The sequence below is a fragment of the Schistocerca gregaria genome, chromosome 2 (genome assembly GCF_023897955.1).
Source record: "Schistocerca gregaria isolate iqSchGreg1 chromosome 2, iqSchGreg1.2, whole genome shotgun sequence".
Classification (NCBI taxonomy): Eukaryota; Metazoa; Arthropoda; class Insecta; order Orthoptera; family Acrididae; genus Schistocerca; species Schistocerca gregaria.
The window spans coordinates 212,566,697-212,579,022 of NC_064921.1; positions in this window are offsets into that span (position 1 = coordinate 212,566,697).

A 12,326-nucleotide genomic window follows, 5' to 3' on the forward strand; every position below is an offset into this window, starting at 1 on the left:
CAAATTACGGGCTGGTGGTTCGTGGGCCCGCTGCAGACTTCTGGTAGTGCACCAGATGTGTTCCTTGGAGTTTAGGAGAGCTTGGTAGCCTAGACAGCCACGTGACTTCACTATTGCTTCTCAAACCACTGTACCATTATTCTGGCTTTTCGTTATACTGACAGCTACCTGCTAGAAGATGCCATCACCATAGGAGAAGATATCAAGCATGAAAGAACGCAGGTGGTCTTCAACAATGTTCACCTAGTCCACAATCTCACAGGACTTTTCAGTAACGTTGCAGGTCCTAGGAAATCCGAGACCAAGGTCTCCCATAGGTAATATCAATGGAAATGAGTCACCGGGTTGAATTAATCATATTCCTCGTCGGATCATGTCGACGGGCGTGTCTGTGTATGCCGTTGGCCTAGATGACGACGTATGTGGGTGGGCACGTCCGTCGACATGGCGCAACGAGAAATATAATTCATTCAACCAGGTGACACATCTACATTGATCCACGGCCCAATATCGATGATCCCGTGCACACTGCAGTAGTAAATGACGATGTCGTTGAATCAGCATAGAAACACGTAGGGATCGTCTGGGGCCGGACTCCAAGTTCATCATCATGCGCTATGGGTGTACCCTGAAACACTTGTGCCTGCAGTAGCATTGTACTCTGCCGCCAGATCCGCCACAGATTTCTTCCCATCCTGCTTCACAGAGTGAGCAAGCCTCCGACCTTTAAGCCCTTTTATGAGGCCACCTTGTCATCTATTCGTGGTTTCACCGCCGCTCACCAACAATCAGCAACTAAACAGATTCGTTGTTTCTGAGATGCTCGTTCGCAAGCGCCGAGCCATAATTATCTTCCTCATTCTAAACTTTTTATGTTAGCGGATTTCCTCATTTGTGACCACTAATGTGGCTGGAATGATTTCTCATTTGTCTCTACTGGGCTTACATACTTCCCTTCCCCTGTCACGAGCCACCAATGCTTCACCAGGTTGCATTCACCGTGAGTAGTGGTCTTAATGACCGACTGAGTTATTCGATCGAAATTTTATAGACTCTCAGGCAATACCAGTAACCACTGTACTGCGACAATTCGATAGGGTCAGGTACAGAGTGGTCTAAAGTCACGGGAAGTGTTGCACAACAGAACGTATGTCATGTGAGAGGCCCGAATGTTGCGTCTAAATGCTGCGTATTACCTGAGTTGAAATTCGACATCTGCTCTGTCTACTAGAGACAAGTGTGTAGTGACATGTCGAGATGTCGTGAATTAACCGCCTTTGAACGTGGTAATCGGTGTAAGACGATTGTCATAACATACTGGACAACAAAGAAGAATGCCGGTTTCAGAGGTCAGCAGTGCCTGGCGTTGGTCTTCAGTATCGTTGACATGATGTTGCCACATTCGCAGACCTACAAGATCACCACAAGTGTTTGACGGTTGGGCGTCACGTAGATATCCGCAGTGCAATTCAGGATGATCGACGATCTGCTGTGAGTCAGATCGAGGCTGATTTGAATGTTTAGCGTCCAGAACCCGTTTCTACCAGTTTCCATACAGGATTCAGCATACGGCAACCGAACATCACACCCATTGCCTTCCCGTTACTTTTAGTCACTCAGTGTATATGTTCCGATACTGATTAATGCTACACAGTTTGTCACTTGTAAAGTGAATGATTATGACACACCGCCATTCACAGAGTGGTTATCAGCAGTGTTATAGGTATGAGTCAATTCATAAACTCCAAAGGATGAACAACAGTAAAAGAATAGGTCATTAGAAAATTACTCCTTTCCATGGTAAAGCTTATGCTGATTGACCCACTGATTGACCACCATATATCTTCAGGATTCAGGAATCTGTGCAGTAAATCAGCATCGCCGGAGATCATGAAAGAAAAAATGCTCTGATCACTATGGGACTTAACATCTGGGGTCATCAGTCCCCCAGACTTAGAACTACTTAAACCTAACTAACCTAAGGACAGCACACACATCCATGCCCGAGGCAGGATTCGAACCTGCAAACCTAGCAGCAGCGCGGTACCGGACTGAAGCTGATCATCCTGAAACGTCTTGTCAGAAGATGTCACCTTCCTGAGGGGTATGACAACATTCACATGACTCGCAAAAGTACTCTGCACACTGCTTTTCGTAGTAAGATGTGAGGGATTTATAGCTTTCTTGGGAGAAATGATCTTGTTGTCCTTCGTATTACCCTACCAGTACAAACGCGTTTTCCCTAATGTGCATTACCTAGGAGAGTAGGGGAGGGACGGGTGATATTTCTTCATGTCGACAAAAAGAAAAAAACTTCATAAAAAACAAATTCGTTGTTTTTCACTTATATTAAAAATATATCTTTTAAAGACGAATGATGCGACTCCAGAACCTGATACATCTAATAGCACCTTTCCAGAATGAAATTTGCACTCTGTAGCGGAGTGTGCGCTGATACGAAACTTCGTGTCAGATTAAAACTGTGTGCCCGACCGAGACTGGAACTCGGGACCTTTGCCTTTCGCGGGCAAGTGCTCTATCATCTGAGATACCGAAGCACGACTCACGCCCGGTACTCACAGCTTCAGTTCCGCCAACTTGTTAGAAATATCATCGCACATTCACTAACGTGTAGTACCAATAAAATTTGATTGATTCGACATCCGCAGCAGAGCATCCTGAAATCAAATAGAAATTGAAGCGGTGTACTACCAAGCTGGCGAGACTACGCCGCGTGGTCTCAGGCGCCTTGCCATGGTTCACATGGCTCCCCTCGACGGAGGTTGGATTCTTCCCTCGGTCCTTGGTGTGTGTGTGTCCTTAGCGTAAGCTAGTTTAAGTTAGATTAAGTAGTGTATAAACCTACGGACTAATGACCTCAGCACTTTGGTCCCATGCCGGCCGGAGTGACCGAGCGGTTCTAGGCGCTTCAGTCTCGAAACGCGCGGACGCTACGGTCGCAGGCACAAATCCTGCCTCGGCATGTGTGTGATGTCCTTAGGTTCCTTAGGTTGAAGTAGTTCTAAGTTCTAGGTGACTGATGACCTCAGATGTTAAGTCCCATAGTGCTCAGAACCATTTGAACGATTTTTTTTGTCCCATACTACCTTACACCACCACCACCACCGTGGAACTTCATTAATACCATAATAATTATGGACAAGGAAATTTTGACCACTGTTGTTAACTTTTATTCATAACATAATTTTTAAGCCCATGTTTATGCGAAAGGTCCTGGACCTGAATATACTGAATGACATTGACTGGAGAAAGCTACACCTACACTAAGACTTAAGTTTTCATCTTAAGTCTATGATATTTAAAACATTTATGGAATCTAGTACAATAATTCATTTCATATTTTTTTCACAATTTTATAATATAAAGCAAATCACTAGTTTACAATTTTTTTTTCGGAAGGTGGGCTTATTGTAACCCAGACGCCTCTCGTCCGTCGCCCCCCCCCCCCCCTACTCCCGCCCATCCACTGTGTTGTGAAAGGTAATCAAAACTTCACTGGTGTTTACCTGAAAAATTAACTAATGAGTCAACGAAATTACGCACAAAAAATGGTTCAAATGGCTCTGAGCACTATGGGACTTAACAGCTGAGGTCATCAGTCCACTAGAACTTAGAACAACTTAAACCTAACTAACCTAAGGACATCACACACATCCATGCCTGTAGCAGCAGCGCGGTTCCAGACTGAAGCGCCTAGAACCGCTCTGCCAAATTACACACAATTATAAGGCAGTCCCTCTCGCATTTATTTAAATATTATTTTTTTTAGTAAACGAATCATAAGTAACAGACTTCACAGGTATACTACAAAGTGTTTTGTTCATCATTTGACGGTTTAATGTAATGATTCGACCACTATTTCATCATGTAAGAGGATATTATTGTACTACTTCCTCAATCCCCCTCACTCCACACCCCTCAGAAGCTCATTTTGTGATAACGGACTGTGGCATAAGGCACTGCCAAGAATAGAATTTACCTGTTTGTCTCGCCTGTTGTGTCCTATTATGACGCCGAAAAATGGGTCAAATAGCTCTGAGCACTATGGGACTTGACATCCAAGGTCATCAGTCCCTTAGAACTACTTAAAGCTAATTAACCTAAGGACACCACACACACCCATGCCCGAGGCAGGACTCGAACCTCCGACAGTTGCGGTCGCGCGGGTCCAGACTGAAGAGCCTAGAACCGGTCGGCCACAAGGCCGGCTATAACGCCGACAGCTAAGTACAAGTAGAATATAAAGTTCGAGCAGTGGCAAGTGATGACAATCATACGAGCTTTCTGCCAAACACTCCTTAACCACTGTCGAGTGGTATACACTGGTGTGCAGAACTTAAGGAAGAAAATGATTTTCGCCTCATGGGTCACTGCAAGTAACGTAGCTCAATGCAACTTTGACCATGCATAGCAAGAACTGGTACAGTATAGCCTAGAAAGTTACAGAAATACGCAATGAGACGAACAGAAATGACAGCTCTATTGAGAGACTATAATTAGACTCAAGCAACCACGATTTACGATGGTTTCGTGGACATCCAAAAAAGCAGCATATCGCTGTTAGTAGGGTGTTGAAGTGATATCTCTGTACTGCCTCAACTGATTGTAGTTAGATGAAAAGTAAGAGGTGAAAGGGTACGATCACCTGAGATCCCCGTTTACTTTGACGTGCTTATTCCTCTAAATGCCTTTGCCTCCATGGACTGAAATCTTGTCGCTGAAAGTGAATGTCCAAACTATCCCCTCAATCCACGAAATAAGAAATACAGCTTTTTCATGAACCTTAGTATTTTAACCGAATATGACTGTAGGGAACACTTCTTTTAATACATTTCCGACGATTAACATTAACATGCGTTACGTTAATTGGTCTTTCCATTTCATGGACTAGAGAAAAAATCAATTTTTTGTCACGAGCTTCAGCATCCTCTGAAGGGCTGCGTATCTCCATCAAGTGGCGCACCTCCATGTAGTAACCACAGACGCAGCAAGTGCCAAGCGGCAGTAAATAGCTATCAGAGCCACAACTGCCTTGTAGAAACGCAATGTCGGGCCTCCCACTTCACGCACATGTAAACGAATTTGCGTGCAATAAGCGTTTTCCCATTTATTGGACACTTAGCGCTATTTCTAATAGCAAATGACAATCATCATTCGTCAGTAACAGATACAGATAGTAACTTATCACTTTTATAAAGTAATATCTGCACATTCATATTTCCCGCCTTAGAAGAATGATGTCGTCATCGTCAGAAAAAAAAGAAGACGAAACTTAACTAACCAAACAAAATTAATATTAATGGCATTTTTCACCACGTCTGTGTTTTTTAAACTCTAAGTTACCGCTAAAACATTTACTGATCTTTAAATTTCAAGAGTAAAATGGAAGCCACCAAGGCATGGCATATATCAGGTTGGTACACAGTAGAAGAAGAAAGGGTAGCTTTGAGGGATGAAGTAGTGAAGGCAGCAGACGATAAAGTAGGTAAAAAGAGGAGGGCTAATAGAAATCCTTGGGTGACAGAAGAAATATTTCATTTAATTCAAGGAAGGAGAAAATATAAAAATGCAGTAAATGAAGCAGGCAAAAAGGAATACAAACCTCTCAAAAATGAGATCGACAGGAAGTGCAAAATGGCTAAGCAGGGATGGCTAGAAGACAAATGTAAGGATGTAGAGGCTTATCTCACGAGGGGTAAGATAGATACTACTTTCAGGAAAATTAAGGAGACCTTTGGAGAGAAGAGAACCACTTGTATGAATATCAAGAGCTCAGATGGAAACCCAATTCTAAGCAAAGAAGGAAAGGCAGAAAGGCGGAAGGAGTATATAGAGGATCTATACAAGGGCGATGTACTTGAGGACAATATTATGGAAATGGAAGAGGATGTAGATGAAGACGAAATGGGGGATAAGATACTGCGTGAAGAGTTTGACAGAGCACTGAAAGACCTGAGTCGAAACAAGGGCCCCGTAGTAGACAACATTCCTTTAGAACTACTGACAGCCTTGGGAGAGCCAGTCATGACAAAACTCTACCATCTGGTGAGAAATATGTATGAGACAGGCGAAATACCCTCAGACTTCAAGAAGAATATAATAATTCCAATCCCAAAGAAAGCAGGTGTTGACAGATGTGAAAATTACCGAACTATCAGTCTAATAAGTCACAGCCGCAAAATACTAACGCGAATTCTTTACAGACGAATGGAAAAACTGGTAGAAGCGGACCTCGGGGAAGATCAGTTTGTTAGAAGACGTGAGGCAAGACTAACCTTACGACTTATCTTAGAAGAAAGATTAAGAAAAGGCAAACCTACGTTTCTAGCATTTGTGGACTTAGAAAAAGCTTTTGACAATGTTGATTGGAATACCCTCTTTCAAATTTTGAAGGTGGCAGGGGTAAAACACAGGGAGCGAAAGGCTATTTACAATTTGTACAGAAACCAGATGGCAGATATAAGAGTCGAGGGGCATGAAAGGGAAGCAGTGGCTGGGAAGGGAGTGAGACAGGGTTGTAGCCTCTCTCCGATGTTATTCAATCTGTATATTGATCAAGCAGTGAAGGCAATAAAAGAAAAATTCGGAGTAGGTATTAAAATTCATGGAGAAGAAATAAAAACTTTGAGGTTCGCCGATGACATTGTAATTCTGTCAGAGACAGCAAAGGACTTGGAAGAGCACTTGAACGGAATGGACAGTGAGTGTCTTGAAAGGAGAGTATCAGATGAACATCAACAAAAGCAACACGAGGATAATGGAATGTAGTCGAATTAAGTCGGGTGATGCTGAGGGAATTAGATTAGGAAATGAGACACTTAAAGTTGTAAAGGAGTTTTGCTATTTGGGGAGTAAAATAACTGATGATGGTCGAAGTAGAGAGGATATAAAACGTAGACTGGCAATGGCAAGGAAAGCGTTTCTGAAGAAGAGAAATTTGTTAACATCGAGTATAGATTTAAGTGTCAGGAAGTCGTTTATGAAAGTATTTGTATGGAGTGTGGCCATGTTTGGAAGTGAAACATGGACGATAAATAGTTTGGACAAGAAGAGAATAGAAAATTTCAAAATGTGGTGCTACAGAAGAAAGCTTAAGATTAGATGAGTAGATCACATAACTAATGAGGAGGTATTGAATAGAATTGGGGAGAAGAGGAGTTTGTAGCACAACTTGACAAAAAGAAGGGACCGGTTGGTAGGACATGTTCTGAGGCATCAAGGGATCACAAATTTAGCATTGGAGGGCAGCGTGGAGGGTAAAATACACTAAGCAGACTCAGAAAGATGTAGGTTGTAGTAAGTACTGGGAGATGAAGAAGATTGCACAGGATAGATTAGCATGGAGAGCTGCATCAAACCAGTCTCAGGACTGAAGACCACAACAACAACAACAACAACAACACAAGTTCGTAGTGTTTTCCTGATATTCTGTTTCACATCGGTTTACACAGTTGAACGACAATACTCAGACGTCTTCTGAGTAAGTCTCATCGACCACAACGGCATGCTAATTCTGTAAATACCGTACAGGACACTACCTTCCAACGAATACTACGTTTTAGATAAATATATAAATTTGTACAGTGATAGTTCCCCGGTATTTACTTGTCTCCATTTTCCCTTAGCTTCTCAGAGGTACTGTCAACATAATAATTACACCGATAGATTGTGTTGTATTCTATGGAACTGGGGACCCAGAAATGACGGAGAGTCTTCGCTCCCGCCGTAGCCCTCAGTGGTTCACAATCTCAGCAGGCCATGCAACCCACCGGCGCCCCACACCGAACCCACGGTTATACACTGATAGATATTTATGTAGGGTATAGTGTCCCGCAGAATCATTCCTCTGCTACCTCCTTCCGACTTACTACCAATATCTCTAGAATTCAGCTGAGCCCTTAACTTCGAGATAAGTTTCTCTCCTGCCCCCCCCCCCCCCCCCCCTCTCCAACCAAAAACATCACCGTGCTAGCTTTTGTGCAACTAATACTCGTGTTAATTTGGTTTATGCACCTAATCATTACTTAAACTTCATACGAATGTTCTCACTCTTTTACACACCAGTGCTCTCCATACCTACGGGGCATCTCCATTTGTCCCTTCCGTCAAACCTGCCTTTGCTAATGGCCAGCATCTACTTGCTTAATAAATATTCTTTTACTCAGTTCATATTCGGGCTACTCATTGGAACTTTTTGTTCTTGCTGTGTTGTGATATTTATGTCTAATGTCGCATTTTTACACTACTGGCCATTAAAATTGCTAAACCAGGAAGATGACGCGCTACAGACGCGAAATTTAACCAACAAGAAGAAGATGCTGTGATATGCAAACGATTAGCTTTTCAGAGCATTGACACAAGGTTGGCGCCGATGGTGACACCTACAACGTGCTGACATGAGAAAGTTTCCAACCGATTTCTCATGCAAAAACTGCAGTTGACTGGCGTTGCCTGGTGAAACGTTGTTGTGATGCCTCGTGTAAGGAGGAGAAATGCGTACCATCACGTTTCCGACTTTGATAAAGATCGGCTTGTAGGCTATCGCGATTGCGGTTTATCGTATCGCGACACTGCTGCTCGCGTTGGTCGAGATCCAATGACTGTTAGCAGAATATGGAACCGGTGGGTTCAGGAGGGTAATACGGAACGCCATGCTGGATCCCAACGGCCTCGTATCACTACCATCTTATCCGCATGGCTGTAACGGATCGTGCAGCCACTCCTTGATCCCTGAATCAACAGATGGGGACGTTAAGAAGACAACAACCATCTGCACGAACAGTTCGACGACGTTTGCAGCAGCAGGGACTATTAGCTTGGAGACCATGGCTGCGGATACCCTTGACGCTGCATCACAGACAGGAGCGCCTGTGATGGCGTACTCAACGACGACCCTGGGTGCACGAATGGCAAAACTTCATTTCTTTCGGATGAATCCAGGTTCTGTTTACAGCATCATGATGGTCGCATCCATATTTGGTGACATTTCGGTGAACGCACATTGGAAGCGTTTATTCGTCATCCCCATACTGGCGTACCACCCGGCGTTATGGTATGGGATGTCATTGGTTACACGTCTCGGTCACCTCTTGTTCGCATTGACGGCAGTTTGAACAGTGAACGTTACATTTCAGATGTGTTACAACCCGTGGCTCTACCCTTCATTCGATCCCTGCGAAACTCTACATTTCAGCAAGATAATGCACGACCGCATGTTGCAGGTCCTGTACAGGCCTTTCTGGATACTGAAATTGTTCGACTGCTGCCCTGGCCAGCAGATTCGCCAGATCTCTCACCAATTGAAAATGTCTGGTCAATGGTGGGCGAACAACTGGCTCGTCACAATACGCCCGTTACTACTCTTGATGAACTGTGGTATCGTGTTGATGCTACATGGGCAGCTGTACGTGCACAGGCCATACTAGCTCTGTTTGACTTAATGCCCACACGTATCACGTCTGTTATTACGGCCAGTGGTGGTTGTTCTGGGTACTTATTTCTAAGGATCTATGCACCCAAACTGCGTGATAATGTAATCACATGTCTTTTCTAGTATAATCTATTTGTCCGATTAATACCCGTTTATCATCTGGATTTCTTCTAGGTGTAGCAATTTTAATGGCCGTTAGTGTATTTATCGATTAAATCCCTCGATAGCCTTTTTTTCCGTCGGTAGAGCATATCCCTTTTTCGTCGTAAAATTGAATCTTAAAATATAAGGGGCGAGCAAAAAGTTTGAGTTTGAAGCACTACAGTTCAGAATCAGTATGCCACACAGACAAAATCGCTGTGTGCACTGAAGCAACTATGTCACCGACGCACCAGGCTCAAGACACCCGTTTGGTAAAACATCGTGTCTTGCTGCACACCCTTGTTCGACAGTAATCTTCGATCCTTCAAGGCCTTTTTTAATGGACCGAAGCCTTGATAATCGCAAGAGGAGAGATGAGGCCTATAGGGCGCGTGCTCGAATGTCTCTCACTTGAGTTGGCGTAACTTCTTTGTTACAACCTTTGTATGCGACATGCGGTATCATGAGGCAGCAGCACCCCTTGTCACACCATTTCACGGTGCTTTTCGACAGACATGCTGCCCCATACAGATTTTTCATTCCCCGACATATGTCAAACAGCATCTGCCCTTCCTAACCAGCAAAATAATAGAAGCACTTCGGTCGTGTTCGGGCGGAATTGGTAATAATGTCGCCACGCTTCACGTTTCCGCATTTACTTCACGCAAGCTGAAAAAACACGACTGCCAGACAGATATCTTGTTACCAACTCGGTACTTATATACTCGCGTTCGACAACTGCTGGATGGTTGTTCATGTACGTGGACGTGCTGCAGGCCATCTCCCCAACGCATCCCGCACGTGCCCGGTGGGATTTAAGTCGGGTGTAACGGGGTGAGCCCACCCACCGAATGGACCCCTGAAAAGGTGCACATGGGGAGGGAGTACTGAGTCACAATAACATTGCCCCTTGAGTGTACTGTGTTCAAAGCTTTGGAGATGAGTACGTTCATGCATCTTTATTCTTTTCCACATGATAATACCTGGAACCCCCAAACGGCGTTGTACGACAATGTTCCTGGGCGCATAAAAATGAATGAGTTGTTATATTTTAAACTTAATATTTGGAAAAAACTCGAACTCTATAGTTAATTATCTCAGTTTTTACCACACTTTTAAAAGGTTTGGAAAATTCTAGAGTTTTGCATTAAGGAGGTTGTATTTAATAAGCAGTGCAAAATGCATCGAAAAATCTCTCTTACTAGTGTGGCGACAATTGCAGCCAAAAGTAGGTGAAAAAATTATAAAATTACACATGTAAAAAAAATTATATTGTTATGTTTTTGAACTTCCATTTCTATGTGTGTGAATCCTGAATCCCTCCTGGTCATGCTAACGAAGTTTTCATAATTTACTTGTAAAAGTATAGAAAGTGGAAATTAAAGTATCCTTTGGTGTCTCTGTTGCTAAAAATCGGCCCGATTGACGTCCAACCTCCCTAAAAAACTAAAGACGAAATAATTTGTTTCTATAGACTCTGCAAGGCTGTGAAAAATATATCTTTCGGTACGAGATGCGCAAACTTTCTGCCTGGTAATCGTCATGAAAATATTTAAAATACAGCCTAAACTCCTGATGCACTATTGGTAAAACCATGCAAATGAAAATTTAAGCGAAAGAATGGTTCGTAAATAAAAGTCTCACTGATAGGCAGTGGCCATGGAAGGGGTGTGAGCCAGATGGTGCAGGAAAAGTTAGGAACATGGTACCAGGTCACAAGTATTATGAAGCCAAGTGGTAGCCTTAGCCAGGTGACAATGGACATAGGAAAATTGTGCAAAGGCTTTGGCAAAGAGGATCAACTTATTAGAATAGGTGGAGCAGGAAATAGCCTGGCTAAGAACAGTAATCACAACATTAGGGGTGACCTGGATAAAGTAGGAGTAACAACTACACACTACAAATGTGAGTTTCATGGAGGTCCTGCAGCGCCTTGACCAGCCCTGGGTTAATACTACTGTGAGCCGTGTTACTGCTGACTGAAATGAATTCTCATATGAGTGCAGTGCCCGTTGCTACACTTGGTAGATGAGATTATACTACATATGGTCGGCACCTGAGTAGGAGAGGGGCAGATAGGTTGGATGAACTTCTTGTAGGAAAGGTACGGGGGCCACTATCTCACAATGCAAGATCCCTGTGGTTACTGGTGTCAGAAGGGCACATTTTTTAGGTTAGAATCCAGTTTCAGGCACCCTATTATGAAAGAAGTCACGATAACAGAAGAGCCCCAGAAGAATGTACATTGAAGTAAGGTTACTGTATTCCACCAAAACATTAGTAGATTGAGTAATAAGGTAGAAGAGCTTTAACAGAAGAGCCCCAGAAGAATGTACATTGAAGTAAGGTTACTGTATTCCACCAAAACATTAGTAGATTGAGTAATAAGGTAGAAGAGCTTATTGCCTGCTAGCAAAATTTAGGGGAAATGATAGATATCCTGTTTCCATCTGCGCACCACATACCTACAAGGCTAGATAAGATACATTCTAAAGATTACAGTCTAGCAGCTTCGCCATGCACAACTAATACGGAAAAAGGAGGAGGTGCTGAGCACCACATAACCATAGGGATAGATAAGCTACACGCTTACTCATGCACAACTAATACAGGAAAAGGGAGAGTTGTTGCATATATTAAGACAGAACCCAATTTCAAAAGCATTGACACAAATAGATTTTGTAGTGATCAGCACACAGAAGTGTGTGCTTGTCAGTTAATGCTGAAAAACCAT